At 41.9% G+C, this 25,844-nt stretch overlaps 1 long non-coding RNA gene across 1 annotated transcript in view; it reads right to left on the reverse strand.

Moving 5' to 3' along the window:
* LOC137645635 (uncharacterized) overlaps positions 1-25,844 on the reverse strand; it is a 27,838-nt gene extending 1,994 nt beyond the window's left edge. Inside the window, exons 1-3 of the long non-coding RNA XR_011045321.1 lie at positions 25,723-25,844; positions 9,809-9,911; positions 6,843-6,945 (exon numbers count right to left, since the gene is read on the reverse strand). This is a non-coding gene — a long non-coding RNA (uncharacterized lncRNA). The remainder of the gene's footprint in view (positions 1-6,842; positions 6,946-9,808; positions 9,912-25,722) is intronic.

Genomic DNA, 25,844 nt, shown 5'->3' on the forward strand with positions numbered 1-25,844 from the left:
TTTTCCCAAGTGTACCCTCAAGAAGGCGACCTCTAGTTCATGACAGTGGTAGACCATGGTAGAGAGAATATGGCACTGCCCAAGACAAGAGAACAATGGTTTCATATTGGTGTGTCCTTCTCCTAGAAGAGCTAATTACCATAGCTATAGAGTCTCTTCTACCCTTCCCAATAGTAAACTCAAACTGGTGAACAGAATGATTACTGCATTAATAACATTTATCTATTATGGCATTGTAACACTTCACTTGGGTGTGGGAGGCCCTTCAGTAGAGAGACACAACATTGAGATATACCATCAGATGCACTATAAAATGAGAGTTGATTAATGTTGGAGAGTGAGTTCAAAGAAATGAAGTGGAGGTGGAGGTAAGATAGAGGTATGTAGAAATGAACATTGGTAGGATCTAAAGGGACAATGTATGAGGTTCACTGGCGCAAGTTACTCTATATGGGGACCAAATGAGTTAAGGAGCAAATATTACAGGAAAAAATCAGAAGTTGACAAAGTTTTTTCACGTAATGTATTCTTTATATGAAATAAAAGTAGAATAATGCGATAGAATGTAGATAATTACCTATAGACTAACTAGCATAGAGCCAAGATGCTGCTTTCTATTTATTCCTTTGGTATATGTGGGATGATGTTAAATTAATACCACCAATTTTGTTTACATAGATCAACAGAAATATTTGTAGGATAATCAGATGGCTGTAATTCTATACAATTTAGATGTTTGATACACTGAGCCTTTCTTCTAAAAAGTAAAAAACTTTGAGGTTTTCTATAATTTAAATTTAAGCTCAAATGCCAACCTTTAATTTATTTTGTGAGCTAATTACTCTAATGACCAAATGACCTGATAAAAATATCTTCCTTTGTACGAACTTTCGAACCATCAAAATAGTTCTACATGAATGAAAGGAAATGAATCACAACATTTTCTATACCAAATTTCACGTTCAAGGATTTTACATTTCAAACCATTACTCTGTTATTAATAGCATGGCCACTGGCGTGCTTGCTGCTAGTTTCGATTCAGAAAAGGAGATGCCACTCCCTTTAGTCTCTCTATTCTGTCTTGTGATGGAAAAAGCTTGCCTAATACGATGTTTATTAGTATCCTGAGATATATCAGGCTCAGATATGGTTGAAGAGAGCACTTCTAGAAATTTATTTCAATCCTCAGATCATTATAAAACGCGAGGAGCCTGTCTTGATATAGAAAGGTCACTTCCAAGTCTGCTAAAATCGACCAGTCATCTTTGTAACACAATAGACATGTGGCTTTTGCGTGATCCATGGTTGAAATTAGAGGAACACTCGTCAACACTTGGGATACTGTGGAGAGGCTGAGGTACAACACCTTGAAATGATACATTTTCTCGTGAAGGATGAATTTCAGGTATTTCTTATTTTAGATTTATTGGGATCTGGAAATACACATCTTTGAGATCGAATTCATCTTGAAGTTTTTTGGTTAGACAGCTGGTCTTACCTTATCAACCGTCTCGACCTTGAAAGGAGTTAGCAGCACTAACCTGTTCAGGGCAGAGGGGTCGATGAACGGTCTCCAGCTCTGAAAGCCTCCTATACGAGAAAGAGTCAACTGAAGTAGCCTGATGATTTGTCTAGGACCTCTTGGAGAGAATCCTAATCCAACATAGTTTGGACTTCAGCATGAAGGACGAGGTTCTTCTCTGATCCCTTCATGAGGGATTACGACATCACTGGATGATGAGTCAACAGAGAGAGGGAGAGAATGAAACTGAGATGGTAACCACACACGGAGGATGGAGACCATCCAAGGTTCGGCCCATGAAACTCCCATTTCTGCCACATGTGCTTCAGGTATCCTCCCACTGATGGACAGGTAGGAGGAACGACCCGCATTGGAAGAGATTACATTGTCCACCTCTACCATCTCTGCTTGTAGCACCCTTGCCATGAAAAGGCTGCTGTGTGCTTTTCTTTTAAGAGACAGCCAGATTGGAAGCTGTTTGACATTTTTATATGTCCCTGTTGATTGACAGAGGACAATCTCGATGGCAAAGGTGGCAAAGAGTAAGGATGAGATGTTACTGCTCTATGAAGGAGGGCCTCGTGACTTGCCTTCCTCCAGTGATCTGCCACCGAGTTTATATCTTTCGAATTGAAGAACGAAGAACCCTCTATTGACGAGTTACTTAACTTGGGTATTTCTCTATTTGGCCCCTGCCTCTGGAATATTGAAATGGCAGTTTCCAGCCTTCTAAAAATCCACTTCATTCACTGGTTGGCCAGATATTGGGCGAGGAGCTAAACGGCCCATACTAGTAAAAAAAAAGGTGTTAATATCTTCCCTCTTCTCAGAATTAGCAACATGTTCATTAGCTCTCAGGTAGGCTATCGAAGAAGACATGTAGTTGATTCACGAAGCAGCTAGCAAAGAAGCCTTCTGCTATCTGCTCCATGTTCGGGGCCTCTGTCAACAAGAACGACAGCAGTTGTTCTGCTAACTTGTCAAGGGTGATATTGTGGGTAACTGTCAACATGGTCAGATCTGAAGGCAGAGGAGAAGGTTCATCATCCAAGATCTCGAAATACTTCCTCTTCCATGTGAAAGGAGGGGAAGTAGGAGCGATGAATGTCCTGCTCACAGAGACTTCAATGTTCCAGCCACTTGGCAGAAGACCTTCATCCTACCTCCCTTCACCACCATAACCTATGACAATTCAATCCTGACTTTACCTGCAGAAAATGATCTTTGGAAGGGTCTTCCAGTCCTTTTGCTCCCAAGAGACAAGGGTAGATGGAAACTCCTTCCAAGGGACTTTCATAAGCCATGAGGCTGGAGGAGGATTCAATGGGACCAATGTAGGCTCTGGGATGGGAGCAGCTCCACTGGGAACAGTTAGTAACTGTCTACAAGAGATATCAAACCTCTGCTAGTCCTCGGGTGATAGGCATCCCATGGAGGAAACATCTTTTGCCTGTGTCTTCATCTGCTTATAGTGAGTTTAATCAGGATAGTACCCAGTTTCTCCCAAATAGGATCTTGGCCAGAATGGGATACATATGAGTCTAGGTATCTTTGGTACATAGGTGAATGTTCAGGAGGAGAAGCACAAGTCACAGCTGGAGATATAGGTATTGGCCTAACTAACGCCTGTGATGGTGGAACTGGAACCAGTTTCCTAACTACTTGTTTCAGAGCATTAACAAGTTCTTGGAGCCATGGAGCAACCTTTTGGAATGAAAGGACAGTCAGAGGATTCCCAAGGTAATTGTTCGTCGACGCTCAGATGACAAGCTCAAAATGAGTGCGAACTACTTTCGTCAATGGAAGTAGCTTACCCACCCACATTGCCACCCTGTGGTGAGCAAATGTGCGCCAACAAGCAAGACTCCCCTCCAAGGAAACTGCAATATGCTGACAAGCTACATTTTTCAGTACTACAGGAGGAGGTACATTCTCATATGTAGGCAAGTTGAGGCAGAATGGTGCCATTACTCACAGATATAAGAACCAGCAGGCTCTATCCTTTATGGGATAGAAGCCTCAGGCTAAAACCCCGAAGGATCATAACTAGCAAGACTTGTCAAAGCTCGTTGGGAGGGATGGAGAGACGCTACGACTGTAAGCATTCAGCGGCTGCCCCCATAAGATCCTCAGGTGAGCTTAACTCTGAAGAACGTGCAAAAGTCATAGATGACTCTAATGCAGATTTGTGAGGTATCAAAGGGGAAGACCACTTAAGAGATGAATCCCTTTCATGTCTGTGAGAAGGGTAGTCTACCTGGTAAGGGGGGAGAAACAGGACATTTCTCCTGTTGAGGGAACCCAGCAAGCTGAGAAATCTCAGGTTATTGTGCGCACACCGCATTTTGAGCAATCTCAGCTGGCTGAACAAGTTCAGCAGGCATCTGCTCTCCACTGAGTGAAAAGCGAAAGTGGATCAATAGATTAACGAAGTATGTGAGCAGGGTTGGTACATAGGTAGAATACAAAACTGCAATGTGCTTATAAAACTACCTAGTAAGAAAAAAAAACGAATGCTATTAGAGAAAGATCCTCAAAGCAACAGACATAAATATGTTAAATCATATCCTAAATGGTGTAATGGGAAATTTAAATGAAAAAGCTACCTCGGAAGTACAGTGACTAGCAACTAGTAAATAATTTTTTTAGTATTCTTGAAAAATAAAATAGAAAATATAACTAGGTCATTTGTAATATTCAACATCAGATTAATGCCACATCAGACATATAAAATTAGCAAGATTTAAAAACATAGCACAAGATGATGATATCAGGATTATCAAGAGAGTGAAGAAAGAGAACTGTGCTACCGGTTCAATGGAAAGTGTTCTGGATTATCAGGATTTAAACTCATATAGGCCAATTTCAAATAAATCCTTTGTTTCAAAAGTGCTAGAATACGTAATATTTGAATAATTAGTTAATGACTTAGAAGAAATAGAAGCTTTGCCAGACAGCCAGTCTTCTTAAAGAAAATTAGTAGACAACCATCTGTTCTGTTGTAAATGATAGGCTGGAAATGATGGATGAAAATAAATGTGGTATTTTAACGACTCAATTTTAGTGCTGCTTTTCATACAAAGTCCATGTACTACTAATAAATGGTCTATGGTTTATCAGTGTTCAAGATCAAGTTTTTGAAAACCTGGAAGACTACTTGTTTGGTAGAAGTTATAATGTACAAATTGGAAACACTCACCCATCATATAAACCTTTAAACAGAGTGATACCTAAGGGGAGTGTACTGGGCCCAATCTTATTCTGCATATATACTATTGGTCTATCGAAAACACTGCAAAGGCCCTTTGTGAAGTTCAAACTATTTGCAGTTGATGCGCAACTTTACTTCTCCATAAATGATATAGGTGACACTACTGAAACTCTAACACGATTTCTTGATAGTGTTAGGATTGGATGATAATCAAACATCTAAAATTAAATGAAAATAAAACTAAGTTTATGGTGGTGGGAAAGGAAAAGAGTGTAAGAAAATGGGATGATATTCAAGTAAATAAGAATAGCGACTCTGTCCCGATATCTATTAATGTTCTTGACCTAGGTTTATCTCCTGACTATAACTTGTGTTTCAATTCCCAAATAAATAATGTAGTAAGAATCACTCGTTACCATCTCAGGAACAGTGATTTTTTTTTATAAAAAAAAGAACCTGGATGAATACTCTGTAAAGAAACTTGTGATAAAGTGTTATGGCCGGGATTGACTACTGTAACTCCATCCACTACAATTTGCCAAAAGTACAACTCTAAGAAATTACAAAACACAATATACAGAGGAGCAAGACTGATAAAAGGTGCCCCACCTAGAGAAAGGATCACACCTATATTAAATGATTCAGACTGGCTACCTATTAAAACGAGAATTGAATTTAGTATACGTACAATAACCATGTTATCAGAAAGGGTCATCCAAAATAATCAAGAGAATTGGTACTGATTGTACAGCCAACAAATCATATTCACACGAAAATAGTTACAGAGGGTTTCAAACTATTGGAAACTAAATATATGTCTACCGTAGGCTATAGAGCCTTTAAATATGCTGCCCAGACACTAAACAATAAGCTCCAACTATAGATATTAGCTTTCCGGAGAAAACTGTGGACTTTGTTATTCTGTGAGGGCTTCGATAGTGACGATTTAACAGTAAGCAATACACTTTGTAATATGTTGAATGGTCCCGAATGAATGTGATAAAACAACTGTGGATGTCCTGTAGAGAGTAGGGTTCCCCTCCTGTATAGGACGTAAGTAGCCTCCTAACTAATGGTGGGATATTTACAGTGTAAAAAGTTTATAGCTACTTTCCGGCTATGCCAGAATAATATATCCATATTTAAAATGGTTTGTATTTAGGTATTTACAGTAAAATATGGAGCAGTTTTAGAGTTAATCCTAACTAGTTGTGATGCTGAAACACTTGGAGATGTGCCTTTTTTTTAACTAAAAAAGAATTATACAGTACTTGCATAATAAATGGTATGGGGACTGGCTGGTAAGTAGATCTCACTTGGTGAACTATAGATATAACTTGAGATATATCTTTCCAATATTAGGCTACTTAGGCCTAATCTACACACCCTATTCAGCATTTAAGTTTACCACACTATCCATTTCCTTTCCTTCTCCTATGAACCTTCTCTTCATAGTGTAAATGCTGAGCTTTTATTTGTACTTGCACCTCAGCACTGAATTTTCTCACCACCAATAACCCTGAGCCACGATTTATGTATGCCATACATTTCAAGAGTACTATGGACTGACCTCATAATGATTAGGATTTTTTTTACCAATCGTACAGGATTAAAACTCTAGTCCTTCCTCACCATAGATGCTTTAAACGGTTCATCCATTGTAATAAAACTTGCAAAATGAAGTGATACTATTGAAAAAATATCACTGTATAGAGTTTGACATAAATAAAGTCAGTGGTTAATCCCTGTTGGAGACTAAAGTTTTGAGTGGCCAAACACCCATACACAAAATGTATTACACTGTGTACTTATAACAGACATGTGTAAATGAAACCAGAACAAGTTAAAGGAATATATGTCAAATTCGTTTCCTTAGAATCCGGAGCATCCCCGATTAAGAAATACAGAAGAAAGAAAAATCAGGTGTGCCCTTTTCCTGCCCACACCCAACTGTCATATCCTAAGTGATCTAGTCCTCTTCCTTACTAACAGGAGGGTTTTTGTCCAATTGGGATGTCCCTTCTCACATAATATAACCTAGGAGGTCTTTCAGATACAGATCTTTAAACAATACATTGACCAATTCTACACAATTATATCATTTCTTACCTTAAGTTTATGCAGGCAAAGGTTGAGCATTCTTAGAAATTGCAAGGAGTACTGATTTTCCACATTTGACCATGATGTTGTGTACCCATTTATGCCTCTTTTTCTGTTGAAAAAATATACATTATTATATTAGATAGTCCTTAAAAAAACATTTTCATATAAAAATTTATTTTATAAAATACTTTTACATGGTGGGCCCTACTTCTTGGAAAAGGTTAATTCTTAGGTTATTGGTTTTCATTACTTCCAATTATCTATTTGCATTACAAACCTACTCAATATTTTGTGATATGAGTACCTTTATTACAATTGACAAGTTGTTATGAATTAATCTGATTCAACATCAGATTAATGCCACATCAGACATATAAAATTAGCAAGATTTAAAAACATAGCACAAGATGATGATATCAGGATTATCAAGAGAGTGAAGAAAGGGAACTATGCGATCGATCCAATGGAAAGTGCTCTGGATTATCAGGATTTAAACTCATATAGACCAATTTCAAATATATCATTTGTTTCGAAAGTACTAGAATACATAATATTTGAATAATTAGTTAGTCACTTATAAGAAATAGAATCTTTGCCAGACAGCCAGTCTTCTTACAGAAAATTAGTAGACAACCATCTGTTCAGTTGTAAATGATAGGCTGGAAATGATGGATGAAAATAAATGTGGTATTTTAACGTCTCAATTTTAGTGCTGCTTTTCATACAATGTGCATGTACTACTACTAAATGATCTATGGTTTATCAGTGTTCAAGATCAAGTTTTCGAAAACCTGGAAGACTACTTGGTTGGTAGAAGTTATAATGTGTAAATTGGAAACACTCACCCATCATATAGACCTTTAAACAGAGTGATACCTAAGGGGAGTGTACTGGGCCCAATCTTATTCTGCATATATACTATTGGTCTATCGAAAACACTGCAAAGGCCTTTTGTGAAGTTCAAACTATTTGCAGTTGATGCACAACTTTACTTCTCCATAAATGATATAGGTGACATTACTGAAACTCTAACACGATTTCTTGATAGTGTTAGGGAGTGGATGATAATCAAACATCTAAAATTAAATGAAAATAAAACTAAGTTTATGGTGGTGGGAAAGAAAAATAGTGTAAGAAAATGGGATGATATTCAAGTAAATAAGAATAACGACTCTGTCCCGATATCTATTAATGCTCTTGACCTAGGTGTATCTCCTGACTGTAACTTGTGTTTCAATTCTCAAATAAATAATGTAGTAAGAATCATTCGTCACAACTCAGGAACAGGGATTTTTTTATAAAAAAAAAAAAAACCTGGATGAATATTCTGTAAAGAAACCTGTGATAAAGTGTTATTACCAGGATTGACTACAGTAACTCCATCCACTACAATTCGCCAAAAGTATAACTTAAGAAATTACAAAACACAATATACAGAGGAGCAAGACTGATAAAAGGTGTCCCACCTAGAGAAAGGATCACTCCTATAATAAATGATTCACACTGGCTACCTATTAAAACAATAATTGAATTCAAAATACATACAATAACCAACCATGTTATCAGAAATGGTCATCCAAAATATTCAAGAGAATTGCTACTGATTGTACAGCCAATAAATCATATTGACACGAGAATAGTTACAGAGGGTTTCAAACTATTGTAAACTAAATATATGTATACCGTAGGCTCTAGAGCCTTTAGATATGCTGCCCAGACACTAAACAATAAGCTCCAACTGTAGATATTAAGCTCCCCGGAGAAAACTGTAGACTTTGTTATTCTGTGAGGGCTTCGATAGTGACGATTTAGCAGTAAGCAATGCACTTTGTAACATGTTGAATGCTCCTGAATGAATATGATAAAACAACTGTGGATGTCTGTACAGAGTAGGGTTCCCCTGCTGTATAGGACGTAAGTAGCCTCCTAACTAATGGTGGGATATTTACACAATGTAAAAAGTTTATAGCTACTAACCGGCTATGCAAGAAAAATATATCCATATTTCAAATGGTTTGTATTTAGGTATTCACAGTAAAATATAGAGCAATTTTATAGTTAATCCTAACTAGTTGTGATGCTAAAACACTGGATGTGCCTTTAAAAAAAAAAAAAAAAAAAGAATCATACAGTACTTGCATAATAAATGGTATGGGGACTGGCTGGTAAGTAGATCTCACTTGTGAACTACAGATATAAATTGAGATGTATCTTTCCAGTATTAGGCTAATTAGGCCTAATCTACACACACTATTCAGTATTCTGGTTTACCACTCTCTCCATTTCCTTTCCTTCTCCTATGACTCTTCTCTTCATAGTGCAAATTCTGAGCTTTTATTTGTACTTACACCTCAACACTGACTTTTCTCACCACCAATAACACTGAGCCACGATTTACGTATACCATAGATTTCAAGAGTACTATGGACTGACCTCATAATGATTAGGAGTTTTTTACCATTCTTATAAGATTAAAACTCTAGTCTTTCTTCACCATAGATACTTTGAACGGTTCATTCATTGTAATAAAACTTGCAAAAGGAAGTGACACTATAGAAAAATATCACTGTATAGAGTTTGACATAAATAAAGCGTCAGTGGTTAATCCTTGTGGGAGACTGAAGTTTTGGGTGACAGAACACACACATAAAAAATGTATTACACTGTGTACTTATAACAGACATGTGTAAATGAAACCTGAAAAAGTAAAAGGAATATATGTCAAATTCGTTTCCTTAGAATCCGGACCATTCCCCATTAAGAAATACAGAAGAAAGAGAAAGCAGGTGTGCCCTTGCCTGAGTACACCCAACTATCATATCCTAAGTGATCTAGTTCTCTTCCTTACTAACAGGAGAGTCTTTGTCCAATTGTTGTGTCCCTTCTTACATAATATAACCTAAGAAGTCTTTCAGATACAGATCTTTAAACAATACATTGACCAATTCTTACACAATTATATCATTTCTTACCTTAAGCTTATGCAGGCAAAGGTTGAGCTTTCTTAGAAATTGCAAGGAGTAGTGATTTTCCCCATTTGACCATGATGTTGTGTACCCATTGATGCCTCTTTTTCTGTTGAATAAATATACATTATTATATTAGATAGTCCTTAAAAAAAACATTTTCATACAAAAATTTATTTTATAAAATACTTTTACATGGTGGGCCCTCCTTCTTGGAAAAAGTCAACTCTTAGGTTATTGGTTTTCATTACATACAATTATCTATTTGCATCACAAATCTACTCAATATTTTGTGATATGAGTACCTTTATTACAATTGACGAAGTGTTATGAATCGTTAACAGATAGTTGAACACACCTATCACTGTTAAGATATTTATAAGATCACAGAGATTCATTGTGAATTGTGCTCCTCTATTTGATAAATGGCAAAACATGACAAATTCGGAGATAATTTGTATTTTTCCTAACCATACAAACCTTAGCTGTTTACATAGGGTTTACTTTCAGGGTAGCTGAAAGGACGAGCCATTAGAATTTAACGAAGGTGTATTATCCCCGCGCTAGTTAGTAGGGGGTAGGGGAGGGGTAGCTAGCTACCCCTCCCCCCTCACACACCGGTGAACTGCTTCACTTCACTTAGAGGTAGGACTTGCCTTATGGGGACAAGGCTGGTGGGCAAATATGTGTAAATAGCTAAGGTTTGTATGGTTAAGAAAAATACAAATTATCTCCGAATTTGTCATTTGTTCCGTAACCGAAATACAAACCACACTATTTACATAGGGTGACTTACCCCTTAGGAAGGGTGGAAAGTCCCCAGCCTTACTGGCTTTGGCTTACCCGGGGACTCAGAATACGAGTGAGCAGCACTGAAGAGAAAGAGTCCCTGCACCTCGCAAGTTCTAGCTACGCAAGAAACGTGCGACCTACATAAGCTTGTTTGTGGAGGGAAGAAGTGTGACTTGTCCTAGGAAGTCGACCTGAAGTCCTTTATCTGGAATTCTAGGCTAGGACGTTCCCAATACCACATCGTCAGGGTATGGGGGACGCGACAGTATCAACTCAATATTAGGAACACAAGGAAGCATGGTTTACCTGCAGAGGTTTGAGGTCAGCTATGCAGAGAACCCAGGATACTGCTTTCCCCAAGAGAGGAGAGGATGAAGAAAGAAGTAAGGGCCAGACATACTTCTTTCATTCATGCAGTCTAAAACCTGATAACAATGCCCTCAACCTTCTGCTACCTGTCCAATAAGGAGCCTGAGGTTAGACCAGTGGTTGTGTAGCCACCACAGGGCCAATAGACGTATCGAGGCTCTAGTGGGTCACGTCCTGCAGGTATTGGGCTGTGAAGGTCGTTAGACACTTCCAGACTCCAGCTTGTAGCAACTGCATCACAGAGTAGTTTCTCTTGAAGGCCAGGGACGTTGCGATGTCTCTGACATCGTGTGCCTTAAGGTGATGTGACGGAGGAGGATCTGGATTCAGGGCGTGATGGATGATCCTTTGAGTCTAGGCTGAAAAGGCATTCTTGAAGACCCTCCTCTCCGTCCTCCCTGTGCTCCTAAACAGGGCTTGCACGCGAGGACGAACTACAGCTGTTCTTTAAGATAACACTTCCGACTCCTTACTGGGCCTAGTAGGAGAAGGTCTGGATCATCTGTTACAGAACGGAGACTGGAAATCCTGAAGGAGTCGACCGAAGGTCCGGGACTCCCAGATTTTGAGTCTAGTAACCAACTCAGGGACGAACCTGAACGTTACCTCCACCTATCCTCTTGAGTGGGCGACGCCGCACAAGAGATCATGACGTTCGCTGACACGCTTGGCCGAGGCCAGAGCAAGCAAGTGCACCGTCTTCCAAGACCGGTGACGATCAGAAGCCTGGCGTAATGGTTCGCAAGGATATCTCTTAAGAGACCTAAGAGCCCGAACCATGTTCCAGGAGAAAGTCTCACTTACAACTGGGGCAGGTAAGTTTGTAGTTACGTATGAGCGAAGAAAGATCCAGCGAGGAGGAAATGTCCATTCCTTTCAGCCTGAAGGCCAGGCTAAACGCTGAGCGATAGGTTTCCACCGCCGAGAGCGACAGGAGCATCTCCTCCCGCTGATGGACAATGACTCCGCTATTGCTGGAATAGTAGCATCAAGGGGAGAGGTACCCCTCCCACCACACCAACCACAGATGATTCTCCACTTCGCCTGGTAGACCCCTGCGGATGACATTCGCAGGTGTCGAGACATCCACTCCACAACTTGTTGCGGAATGCCTCTCTCTGTGAGGGGATGCCGGATGGTCTCCAGGCGTGAAGCCAAAGCGATGCTACGGCTTGTGGTAGATGTCACAGTGGGATTGTTTGAGCAGCTCGTGTCGTGGGGGAAGCTCTCCCAGGAGTTCTGTCAGGAGATGTAGAAGTTCTGGGAACCACTCGGCATGATGCCGCAGCGGAGCTATCAGAGTCATCGACAGGTTGACCGATAGTCTGGTCTTGTTGAGCCCCCTTCTCAACAGACAGAACGGTGGAAATATGTAGACGTCAATGTTGTCCCACCATGGAGAAAGGCATCTTGCCAGAGTGCCTTGGGATCTGGGACTGGGAGTAGTACACCGGCAGCTTGAAATTCAAGGCTGTTGCAAACAGGTCCACAAGGTCAGGACCTGTTGGCTACCAAGGGGGGCCGAAGACCACTCAGTACTCTCTATCTGTGAAGTCCTGCTCAGACTGTCGGAGAGCACATTCCTTGTCCGGAATGAAATGAGCCGATAGGGTATGAGTGGACTTCGGTTCATCTCGGTATCTCCACTGTAAGATGAGAAAGTTGATATGAAGAGGTACCTCCCTGCTTGCTGAAACAAAAGGCACTACCGTGGAGTTGTCGTCCACGGAGTGACTCGCCAGGGTCTGTTGGAAGTGTTGTGGGGCCAGACTACGGCCTTCATTCCTAGCAGATTGATGTGGAGGTACCCTTCTGGTTCTGACCATAAGCCTGATTCAGAACGTGGACCCCACCGCCCCCCCTTGTTTTGAAGAGTACGAATACAGCATCAAATGAGGGGAAAGGGCGAGAAGATCCCTTCCCCTGCAAAGGTTTTCATAGGTCAGCTATCACTGTAGGTCCATTCGTTCCGCAGGTCTCAAAGGGACCAGACTGTCCGGGGAATCGTTGTCTTGATTCTACCGGGACTTGGGTCGCCGACGCAGGGATCTCATCCTGAGGCGGCCGTTGGAACTAGATTGGCCAAGGAGGATAGGTGGCCAAGGAGGATAGGTGGCCAAGGAGGAAAGGTGACCTAGGAGGCGTAACCAAGATTGGGCTGAAAGCTCTCCTCGTCTGAGGAAAGGTTCTGTGATTCTCCTCAGCCTTGCTATCTTGCCATCTGATGGGAAGGCTTGGAGATTGGAGTCCAAAATTATGCCTAGATATCCCAGTTGTTGAGATGGGAGCAGAGAAGACTTCCCGAGAATTACCATGATCCCTAGACCTTGGCAAAGTCCCAGAAGCTTGTCTCGGTGTTGAGGAAGGGTCGATTCCGAGACTGCCTGGGATAGCCAGTCATCCAGAAAGCGAAGGAGACAGATGCCACTCCTGTGTGGCCATGAAGATAACTCGGTGAACATTCTGGAGGACACCTGCGGTGCTGCGGGGAGATCGAAAACACCGTACCTTGAACTGGTATATCTGTTGTCTAGGCTGAATTCCAAGTACTTCCTGGAAGACGGATGGATTGGGATCTGGAAGTACCCGTCCTTCAGCTCCAGTGTACGCATGAAGAGTTGTGGTCACACTACAAGGCTGAGTGGCTCTGCTGTTCCACGCTGAACGAAGTTTGTTCGACAAACTTGATCAGGGCTGAGAGGTTGAGACAGGTCTTCAGACTTCGGTTTCTTAAGAAAAAGAGTTGACTGAAGAAGCCGTGGGGGGGGGGAGCCGTCGATGACCTTTTGGAGAGCCTCCTCTAGAGCATGGTCTCAATTCCTGCCCAAAGGGATAGCTCCTTTCCCGACCCCATGGCATAGGAGCTCGGCGACACTGGATTTGCGGAGGTAGAGATGTAAAGAACAGGACGTGATATCCTTGGCTGATCACGGAGATCGTGCAGGAATCGGCCCAAAGCTGCTGCCACCTGAGCGCGAAACCTTGGGCATCCTCCCACCGGGGACCCTGCAGGGGGGTTGCCAATACTAGTATTTGCGGCCTCGGCTGCTCCCTCAGGATTATTGCCTCCCGAGAAGGAATTCCCGCCCTTCTTGCCTCCGACAGGAGGGGGCTGCTGTTTAGACACCTTGTCTTAGCTGCCGGGGCTGGTTCCAATATCCTAGGCTGACGAGGCTGTTGTTGTTGAGGCGCTGGAGGTTAGTAGGGTCTGAATGCAAGCGCCTATGGAGGAGCGAACCGTGATTCGCTTTCTCCATCTCTCAGTTGTCCGTTCCCTGTCCTTGGGCTCAAAACAAGGTCTTTCCAAGAGTGGAGGAGTGTCTGAGCTTGCCGACATCCATGGTTGGGACTTCCGAGTGGAACCTCTCGGTCACTGCATCTCAATGCTTCAACATCGAGTTTACCCACAAGTTCGAAACTTGGTGAGCCGGGAAACGAGATGCTCGTGCCCGAGGAGGAAAGTTTCCATGACCTTCCTGGAGCTCTCCTTGGACAAATTCTCAGATCACAACAGGATGCCCAGAGATCCAAGCCAGACAACCAGCCACGAAGTGGCCCGCATGGCACACTTTGTGGCTTTCTTCTGGCTTAAGATCTCCGAAGACGAGAATGTCATCAGCCGGGCGGAGAACTTCTCGAGAGAAGAACCCCCTGGGGAGGCCCTTCCACGTAATGGTGGAGAGGAAGGGCTAAAACCAGGATCCCCCATGTTCTTGAAGTATGTCCTCTGCTGACGGCTGACAGACGCAGTGTAAGCGACTCCCGCTAGGGGAAAGGGAATCGAACGATCCTGAAGAGTAGAGATGATGGGGCCTGAGCGAAAGGAAGGAAAGGATTGTTGCCCAGACCTCTCTGAAGATCCTTTCTGCTCTTGTATGTGCCATGCTCTGCGTTTACGGGGAGAAGATCGTGAACTGGAAGTACGCGCCCCAGAAGACTCGCCAGGTTGCCCATGTTACGATAACCCGACGGGAATAGCGGTCGAAATCACCCTGGCGCTCGCGCGATGGCAAATCGCTGGTTCACGCGCGGACAAACGTGGACGTGCCCGCAGAAGCGCGATCATGCAGGCGCGTGGGTGCGTAGGCGCACAGGTGAGGGCGAGCACAGTTGAAAGGATGAGCGCTGGAGGTCGGGAGACCGATGGCGTGTAGGCCGATGGAGTGTAGGCGAGCGATGGCGCGTTCAGCGAGCGATGGCGCGTTCTGGGGCAATGGCGCGTTCGGCGAGCAATGGCGCATTCAGCGAGCGATGGCGCATTTGGGGGCAATGGCGCGTTCGGCGAGCAATGGCGCATTCGGCGAGCGATGGCGTGTTTGGAGAACGATGGCGCGTTCGGCGAGCGATGGCGCGTTCGGCGAGCGATGGCGCGTTCGGCGAGCGATGGCGCGTTCGGCGAGCGATGGCGCGTTCGGCGAGCCATGGCGCGTTCGGCGAGCCATGGCGCGTTCGGCGAGCGATGGCGCGTTCGGCAAGCGATGGAGCGTTCGGCGAGCGATGGCTCGCTGGCGCTCGAGCGATAGAAAATCGCTGGTTTGGGTGGGTGCACGGGTGCGCGGGCGCGTGGGAGCGCGGGCGCGCGGGCCCGCGTTAGCGCGTTGGCAAGAGATGCCGCGTGGGCAAGCAATGGCGCGTTTGGCAACCGATGGTACGTTAGCAAGCGGTGGCGCATTGGCGACCGATGGCACGTAGCGACCGCTCGCGTACAGGAGTTAACGTGTGGGCGCGTAGGAAACCTACTACGATTGAAGTGTTGGTCTTGAAAACGCTTGCGCGCAGGCGACGAATCACGTGGGCGCGTAGGGGATCACTGGTGGGTAAGGAGAGCCTATGGATGCCTGTGAGTGTCTGTGCGCTAACTTAGGTATCTCCTGGGCGGCGCGGTGAAATAGAGGCGCTGCGAGTCCAGAAGCACCTGTGAGCGCCTGTGTGCTTGCGAAGGAACTTCTCGAACTGCGTGACGAGGCAGGAACCAGGAGATCGTAGGAGCGTAGTTGCGTGGCCAGCGGAGAAATGCGCGGCCAGACATATGAGAGATCGTCGGCAAGGAGGCGAAGGAATAACTCCTTGCCTGCGCCCAGATCCAAAGATCATGGGCGCGTGGGCGAACGATGGCGCGTATGCGCATATCAGGAATGGGGCAGAGATGCAAGCTGGCGAGCAGGTGCACGTGGAGTTCAGTGAAGAACAACCTTTCCTGCTTGTGCCCAGATCCGGAGATCGTGGGAGCAAGGGCGAACGTTGGCGAGTATTGCGCACATCAGGAACATTTGTAGAACGAGGTTGCACAAGTAAAAAAACCTGCCACCAAAGGGCTTACTCACACGTGAGATAAGCCCTTAGCCCCAAAGGGACCAGCGCCCGTTTGGAAAACGGGGTGGAGGCGCCCACAGCACTACTGCGTCCAGGAATGGAGAAGGAAGACAAGAAGATCTGGCAGGTGTCGATTATTGCAAAAAAGAACTGCTGACAGGTCTAGAGAAGCAGCAGCAACTGTCTGTTCTAGTCGAGGAGGATCCCCTGCGGCTGAAGATGAGGACGACCACGGACAAGAGCACCATCATCAGTCCTCCGAAGAGGAGTCTCTGTTAGTGAACTCCCCCGAGGGGGAGAGACACTCGCAGGAGAGACTGTTGGACTCAGCTGCCCCCTCGAAGATGTTTGGAGGGGGGCTATGAGCCTTCCGCAACAACAGCAGGGGAGTCCTCCGAAGAGGAGTCTCTATGAGTGTCCTCTCTCTCGAACGAGAAAGATGAACACTTCGTAGAAGAGACAGGAAGAACTGATGAAGGCGGCCCTTAGGGCCGTTGGATCAGCAAGCTGACCATAAAGAGCAACCCTTCGAAGAGGAACTCATGCAGTTGCTCAGCCCCTTGAGCATAGCTGCAAGTGCGACCGCTCAGCACCAAGAGCAAAATTGCATGAATACCATGGTCCGGCCTTGCAACCGCTCAGCCCCTTGAGCATGGTTACAAAAGCAGTAGCTCAGCACCAAGAACATAACCGCCCGAGGACCAAAAAAAAATTAAGGTAGGAGAAGAAACCCCCATGAAGGGGAAAAAGCTCATACCTGGGAAGAGAACCTCCCTCGGAAGGGAAGAACCCACCCTAGGAGGCGAACCTCCTGAGCGTTCTATATGAAATAAGGAGCTGACAGTTGTCACGGGAGAACTTCTAGGAGAAGGAACACGCCTATGACGAAGTCGGAGAGGAGGCGGCAACGGCAGACTCCCCAGACCCCAACAGGACAGCTCTGCTTCGTAGGCACATTAAGCAAACGAAAATCTAGATAGTTAACTGTGAAAATAAAACAATTAGTTAACATTAATTCCCCCGGGGGAACTCCGAAGAGGACCCCTGCGGGAAAAGAATATAAGAATTACACACAGAAATGCGCCCTCCTCCCCCACTGACCCTCACGGGAAGGGGGGGGGAGGCGGACAACTGTAACAATAGAGAATTATAACAATTATAAATAGGTAATTCAACTAAGAATGTTACTAATAGTAAGAACGAATGAACCCCGAAGGGAAGCGTTCTACACAGAGGCTGAAAAGGTAACAAATATAATTAGATTTAAATAAAAAATAATTGAGACAAAATAAACGGAAGCAATTCAACCTGCAACGGGAAGGAAGCTACCGTAACACGTAATAATAATAAAAGGGTGAACGAACTCAAGGAGAGAGAGAGAGAGAGAGAGACCGTAGTTAAACAAAACTCCTAAGTTCCCCATGCTGATAGACCAAGTTCCCCATAGGGAAGGAGGAACAGCGGAGAAACATGTTAGTAAGTAAAGTCCAGCGATGACGATTCCCCACGGAGCCCGCCAAAGGGAGACCGAAGGACCAAGGGAGAGATCCCGACCCATCAAAAGCCACTGTAGTGGCCTGAGACCACACTGAGAAGTTGTCGTACAATAAGTGGACTTCCTACACACACACAGCACAAACACTGAAAAAGAAACTTACTGTATTTCTATACTCAAATATATACATAAACATAAGAATGTTTACATATATATTAAGTATAAGAAAAGTAAGTAATTAGTAAGACAAAGCATTAATGGCTGCCATGCGAGGACAAGACAGAGACGTCTGTTCATTGTCCGAGCCAAAAGTGAAGTGAAGCAGTTCACTGGTGTGTGAGGGGGGAGGGGTAGCTAGCTAACACTCCCCTACCCCCCTGCTAACCCGCTCGGGGGTAATACACCCTCGTTAAATTCTAATGGCTCGTCCTTTCAGCTATGCCGAAAGTAAACTGTATGTAAATAGCGTGGTTTGTATTTCGGTTTCGGAACAAATTTTAATTTGCAGGTGTTTACACAGTTGTAACCATAAAATAAACTTTTTAAAGTACTACATATTTTTCATAACTATACAAACCAAAGTTCTTTTAATAGTAGTATGATTTCAGAGAATCTGAAAAATCAGCTGTTAAGAGTTATAACAAGGTGTAGGTAGTTATTGACGGTTAGGCGGAGGGTACCCAGCCCCCTCCCAGTTCACTGAGAGGCCACTTTGACCTCCACATAAAACTTCCTGGGTTGATAAGGTTAGAGGTATACAGTATCTTACAGGTTTCTTATAGTAAGGATTTTTTTTTCTTAAAAAAGATACAATCATTCATCCGTTGATAGGAGATATTCTTAAAAGGAAGTTCCTATAACCAAATTGACTGCTTCAGAGTCCCAGAATTTCTAAGCACTGGGTCCTAAGGAGGAATAAGAACGTCGACTTCAATCCACTTCCTATCACCTGAGTTTCAGGAGATATGGTTGGGTTAATGACATAAACACGCAGTCACAAAAGAATATTTATCCTAAAAGGAGAGGGTGTCTGTAATGTCCTACTGATAAAAATGATGGGGTCTTTTTGTTATCTATCCTCAGGTTCATCAGGAGGATGGGGGGAATAATCACTAATGTTCTGGCATCTTAGTGCTCTGACAGAGCATAGAAGCTAATTATCTGGATCTTTGGTTACTTCCCTACAGGAGCAAATTGATAATGATCAGAATCTTGGCGACACGGTTCAACAATCCGAGTAGTTTTGTTTACTAATTTTCTCAAAAGAACTGAAAGGATAGAAATAAAGACTGTTTTCAGGGATAAGTCCCTATTCAAAGCTAGCTTCAGTGGTTTGCAGCTGGTTTATTTTTAAGAACACGAGATCGGTCTCTGGGAGTGGAGGATTGTGCCATACTTATAATGTGGTCTGACTTACTAGGAGATTGTATATCAGTAGGTGAGTGGTCATAGTGACGAGCTCATGAAAATATAAGTGTGCTACTAGATGATCTAGCATCACCATGGAAATGATCTTCAAAATGCTTTTCCTCTTTATCTGAGGAGAGTAGGAATCAGGAAGAGGATTTTGCAAAAGAGCACTTGCACTTAAGAGATAATGGATCACTTGAGCATTGCCACACCATCATAAAAAGACCTTATAGTAAGTCAGTATGTAGATTCCTGGCAGGAATATCTTCCTACTCCGATGCATTTGCATCCAAGATTTCCATGAATGAAACGGATCATGTTCCAGGATGAGATTAAGGTATCATTATCTCATCCTTTGCTGATTGAGGTAATAGACGCTATCTTGATAATCCTAAAGAGAGGGCCAAAGAGCTCTCAGGGGAGCATATCCTCACTAATGAGGATGTTGTAAGAGAAGATTGTTAGTATATAATGAAGTATTGAATACGATGCGTGCATTTACGCACAGGAGATTCCTCCTAATCGGAGGGCATAGAACTAGATGATGGTGAGCACGATTCAAAGATTGTATTTGTGGTTTAATAGAGGATTGCTCTCTCACTTAAGGGCACATACGCAAAAGGAATGAAACAATATCAAACAGTGAGGAAAAAATTTCTCTAAATAACCCAGGTGGCCTAGTTGATATAGCTATTGTTATGGTGGTAACTGTGCCTAATGAAGGAAGGTATTAGCACTTTCTTGAACCAGGTTATATTTTTTTGGGATGGATATTCTATCCATACTACTGTGTTTATGTACATTCCAAGGTAGCATATATTATTTGCTTGGGTGAATGATTAGAATTCTGTAGCTATGTAATAATTTCTATGCCAACGTCATTGTGAACACCCAATTGAATATTTTTCTTAGAAGGCTAATCATGCATCTAGTAGATCTTTTTATAAAGACGTCTTCTTGGAAGAAGTAGTAGGATTAGTCACAGGGTCCTAACGATTGATGACAACCCAAAGCAAGGAACTTTGAATCTAAAAACTCCGCTTCATACGACAAAGCTTAGATACTTTTCTTAAAAATGATTCACAAGGATCTGTAAGCAAGTGTCCCTGAGAGTGAGTAGAATTAAGAAATTGTTCTTCCTTAGGGCGTGTTTGACTTTGGTAGGAGCTTCCATCTTGAATTTAGTCTGACGGCTGAAATTGTTAAGGGTTGAGAGATCCATTACTGGTCTCCTGTCTCAAGACCTTTTTGATAAAAACACAGACGGCAGAAGAAACCTGGAGACTCGTCTCGAATTTATAACACCTTTAAAAGCATAGTCTGTACCTCCAGCTAAAGGGCCAGTTCTTTCTCCATTCTTGATTAATATTATGACATCGTCAGAGCTGGAATTATGGGAGGAGGAGAGCGGGTGAATCGGAGCTGTTATCAGAATTGAAACATGTCAACTATCTCCTTGTCTTCCCCATGAAACTGTCACTTCATCAAATTTTTTGCCAGGTATCCCGCCGCTGGTGGTTGGGTGGCAAAGTTGCTACCCCATGAATGATTAAGGGATTTGCCTACCTTTCACATTTTTGGTGTAATGGCTGACCAGAAGCAGATGGCTTTCGAGAAATCCATGGTGGGATTCATGGGTAATTTCTGCTCGTCTACATTTAGCTAGGAAATCTCCTCATTATAATAACACTAATCTACTTGTCTTCAATCCAGATGTTGATCTGCAAGTTTGCCTACCAGGAGATGGATTAACATGATTATTGGGTGTGGAAAGTTGTGGAGTCTTATATAACACAATGACTAATAAAGAAGCAAATCTTAGTTTAATTTCCTCCATTTAACCAAATATTTCAAAAGTTATTTTTCCCAGACAGGAGTATTTAAGTGAACTGCATCTTCTGTGCATTGGAGAAGTCTGATTTTGGAGGTCAAGTATCCATCATTACTGGCCAGTGGTCCATCCAGGAGGCTACAGCTTCCATGCTAGGCCTCTGAATCTATGAACGTAATGACACAAACCATACAATTGGTATGGAGGATATGTGTCTAATCTCCACCTTACCATACTTGAAATACATGACCCACAGAAGACCCAATACCGGTTTCTCTATCACTCTCCTGTGGTGGAAACACAACAAGTGGTTTAATGATACCTCGGGTTCCTTGTTGGACAAGTAGCAGAAGGCTGAAGGCATTGCCTATCCAGGGTAAGACTGGGATGAATTAAAGTATACCTGGCTCTATTACTTTCATCATCTTCCCCTCCTTTGGGGAACAACGTCATGGACCTCTTTGAAAAGTTGGCTTCAACCTCTGCACGTAATAACAACTTACCTTGTGTAACCAAGTATAGTTTATTTTTCTATACTTATACATACCCCCAACACTTCCTGTGAGATAGGCCTTGAGAAAAGTTTATTTATGTGTAGGGATCTTATTTTAACTAAGAATATTCTTACCTAGACTTTTTTATGATATCTCTCATAATGGCTTTATTTGCTCAGGCAGCTATCATACTTGTAATGATAAGCAAGGTGGCAAGGTTTTCCTCAGTTACAGTCTAATACTGTACTAGGTTAACCCGGATCAATGACTAAGAGAGTAGTTGAACTTATCACCCTCCTAAAAGTGAGTCATCAAAAAAATAATGAAAGGTTTGTTAGTGTGGGAACAAATGATAAATTCGGAGATAATTTGTATTTTTCCCTAACTAATACAAACCTGCAGTTACAGGGAGCAGGCCTTGGTTATGTGAAGGTATATTCGGTCAGGGTAAGTGAGGATAGGAAAAGAATGTAAGGTAGGTAAAGTAAATATAGTTAACGTAACTACTGAAAAAATTCCAAGTATGTATGCTGACATTAGGTTAGGCAAAATTAGGGAAGGTAAGGTTTGGTGAAATGAAGTCAAGTTAGGTAAGGTACATGAGGTGAGGTTAAGTTAGGTAAGGTACGTGAGGTGAAGTTACGTTAGGTAAGGTACGTGAGGTGAAGTTACGTTAGGTAAGGTACATATGATGAAGACAAGTAAGGTACATAAGGTGAAGTTAGGTAAGGCATATAAGGTGAAGTTCGGTTAAGTTCGGTACCTAAGGTGAAGTTAGGTTAGGTAAGGTGCGTAAGGGGAAGTTAGGTTAGGTAAGGTGCGTAAGGGGAAGTTAGGTAAGGTACTTAAGGTGAAGTGATGTTAGGTAAGGTACATAAGGTGAAGTCAGGTATGATATGTAAGGTATGTAAAGCGAAGTTAGGTTAAGTAAAGTACGTAAGGTGAAGATAGGTAATGTACATAAGGTGAAGTTAGGTTTGGTAAGGTAGTTGAGGTCAAGTTATGTTAGGTAAGGTAAATAAGGTAAAGTTAGTTAAGGTAAGTAAGGTGAAGTTGGGTTAGGTAAGGTAAGTAAGGTGAAGTTAGGTAAGTTACATAAGGTGAAGTTACAGTAGGTAAGGTATGTAAGGTGAAGTTACAATAGGTAAGGTATGTAAGGTGAAGTTAGGTTAGGTAAGATGCATAAGGTGGAGTCAGGTAAGGTACATAAGGTTGAGCTAGAAAACATATGTAAGGTGAAGATATGTTAGGTAAGGTACTTAAAGTAAATATAAGTAAGGAAAGTAGGGTGAAGTTGGGTTAGGTAAGATAGGTAAGGTAAGGTATGTAAGGTGAAGTTAGGATAGATAAGTTATGTAAGGTATAGTTAGGTAAGGTATATAAGGTGAAGTTAGGTAAGGTATAAGGTAAAGTTTGGTTAGGTAAGGTATAAGGTAAAGTTTGGTTAGGTAAGGTACATAAGGAGAAGTCAGGTAAGGTAAAGATGGCGAAGTTAGGTAAGGTTTGTAAGGTGAAGTTAGGTTAGGTAAGGTGCATAAGGTGAAGTCAGACTAAGGTACATAAGGTGTAGTTAGAAAAGGTATGTAAGGCGAAGTTATGTTAGGAAAGGTACTTCAAGTAAAGATAAGCAAGGAAAGTAGGATGATGTTAGGTTAGGTAAAGTAAGGTATGTAAGGTGAAATTAGGTTAGGTAAGGTATATGATGTGAAGTTAGGTAAGGTATGCAAGGTAAAGTTAGGTAAGGTATGTAAGGTAAAGTTAGGTAAAGTATGTAAGGTAAAGTTAGGTTAGGTAAGGTATATAAGGTGAAGTTAGGTTAGGTAAGGTATATAAGGTAAAGCTTGGTTTGGTAAGGTACATAAGGAGAAGTTAGGGAAGGTAAAGAGGGTGAAGTTAGGTAAGGTTTGTGAGGTGAAGTTAGGTTAGGTAAGGTACGTAAGGTGAAGATAGGTAACTTACGTAAGGTAAAGATAGGTAAGGCAAGTAAGGTGAAGTTAGGTTAGGTTAGGAAAGGTAGGTAGGGTAAGGTATTTAAGGTGAAGTTAGGTAAGGTATTTAAGGTGAAGTTAGGTAAGGTAAAGTATATATGGTGAAGTAAGATAAGGTAAGGTACATAAGGTCAAGATAAGTATGGTACGTAGGGTTAACTTAGTTTAGGTAAGGTAAATAAAGTGAAGTTCGGTAAGGTACATAAGGTGAAGTTAGGTAAGATACATAAGGTGAAGTTAGTTTAGGTAAATATGTAAGGTGAAGATAGGTAAGGTAGGTAAGGTATGTTAGATGAAGTTAGGTTAGGGAAGGTACATAAATTGAAGTTAGATAAGGTAGGTTAGGTAAAATAGTTAAGGTAAAATAGTTAAGGTAAATTAGTTAAGGTAAAATAGTTGATTACGGTAAAGTTAGGTTTGCTAGGTTTAAGCAGGGTGAAGTTAGGTCAAATATGCTTAGGTACGGGAAAGGGAGGTTATGTAAGGGTAGGTGGTAAGATGAAGGAAGATTAAGTAAGTTTAGGTAAGGTGATATTAAGTAATTTTAGGTTAGATGAAGTTAGGTTAGGTAAGGTGAATTAAGTTAGGTAAAGCGAATTAGGCTAGTTAAGGTGAATTAGGTTAGGTAAAGCGAATTAGGTTAGTTAAGGTGAAGTTAGGTTGGGTAATGGTAGGTAAGGTAAAGTTTGGTTAGGTAAGTTTAGGTGGTAAGGTAAAGTTAGGTTAGGTAAGGTAAAGTTAGGTTAGGTAAGGTGAAGTTAGGCAAGGTGAAGTTACGTTTGCTGAGGGTAGGTTAGGTGAGGTGTGAGACTATGCTTGGTAATGATATATAAGGTGAAGGTAAGGGCAGATAAGGTAAAGATAGATACGGTAAGGGCATATAAGATAAAGACAGATAAGGTAAAGGCAAATAAAGTAAGAATAGATAAGATAAGAGAATACAGGTTAGGTGTAAGTAAGGCAATTGTATGGAAATTATAGATTGTCTTGAGATAGATATGTACAGTAAAGGTTGATATAGTAATTGTAGCTGACAAAAGACTGGGTATGGTAAATATAGGTCAGTTAAGGGATGATTATGTAACGATAGGATAGCTGTGGGGTAAACTATGGAATGTAATGATACGTATTACAAGGGGAGGTTATGCATATGATAGAGAAGCTGGCCTATGATGCCTAAAAATAATTATCATAGCCACATCTTCATGCTTTGTTGCAAGGAGTTTGGAAGTTACTGCATATAACCCACATTAACTATATATACAGTATCGCCCACTGATTTTATTTCTTGAAATTAAGGGTTTCGATGATTCTTAAAGAAGAAGTTCAACCAGTTCCTTTTTTCCTCTACCAAAAACCTGTTTCTGTGTCATATCTATCTATGATTAAATGCTGGAATTTCCAACATTGTAGAATACAAAAATACAATATATATAATATATAAATTGAATATATATATATATATATATATATATATATATATATATATATATATATATATATATATATATATATATACCGTTGGTTTGTTCTGGTTAGGTCATTTACACACTATTGGGGGAGGGGGGGTTAGGGGCAGCGGAACCCCCAGTCAGGGCTCCGCATCCTAGGTTAGGTTAGGTTGGTTTGATCTGGTTAGGTCATTTAAACACTATCGGGGGGCTCTGGCCCCCGTCAGGGCTCCGCGTCCCAAGTTAGGTTAGGTTGTTTTGATCTGGTTAGGTGAGCTGTCCTAGGTTAGGTTAGGTTTGTTTGATCTGTAGGTGCTCCTAATTCATTAATTCATATGCTGTTTTGTATCCATGGTGATTTACCCCACCCAAAACCCCGTGTCCCGGAACTATTACTATCGTAACCATTCACAACACATTAAAACACACACGAAAATATATAATTACTCTACAAAAATGGAGTTGGAACTACTGTAAAAATTTACCGAGGAGTTTGATTTTTGGAACGATCATTGTAAATTCTATGTTCCACATTGGGTTCATGCCTTCATATATCACATATACTTGTATAAATATTTCTCAAAGATATTTACTACGCGAATATTTACTTCTAAGAATATTTTTAAGGATATCAGGCATGAAATTACTCGTCTGGAATAAACCTGAAAGTTGTAAAATAAACTTTTTTTCAGGCTAGGTTCACATAAATAAAAGACATCTTTAACTATAAAATTATTTGAATTCGAATAAACAATTACATATTAAGGAAAGTCTTACCTTTAGAGTAATGTGGGACAGAAGTTTTGCATAGGATAATTCAATTACATCCAATAATTGTTTACAAAGGGTATTAAAATACAAAGTGAGTAACTTCGGTTCCAGAAATTCAGCTCAAAATG

The sequence above is a fragment of the Palaemon carinicauda genome, chromosome 1 (assembly GCF_036898095.1).
Source record: "Palaemon carinicauda isolate YSFRI2023 chromosome 1, ASM3689809v2, whole genome shotgun sequence".
Taxonomy (NCBI): Eukaryota; Metazoa; Arthropoda; class Malacostraca; order Decapoda; family Palaemonidae; genus Palaemon; species Palaemon carinicauda.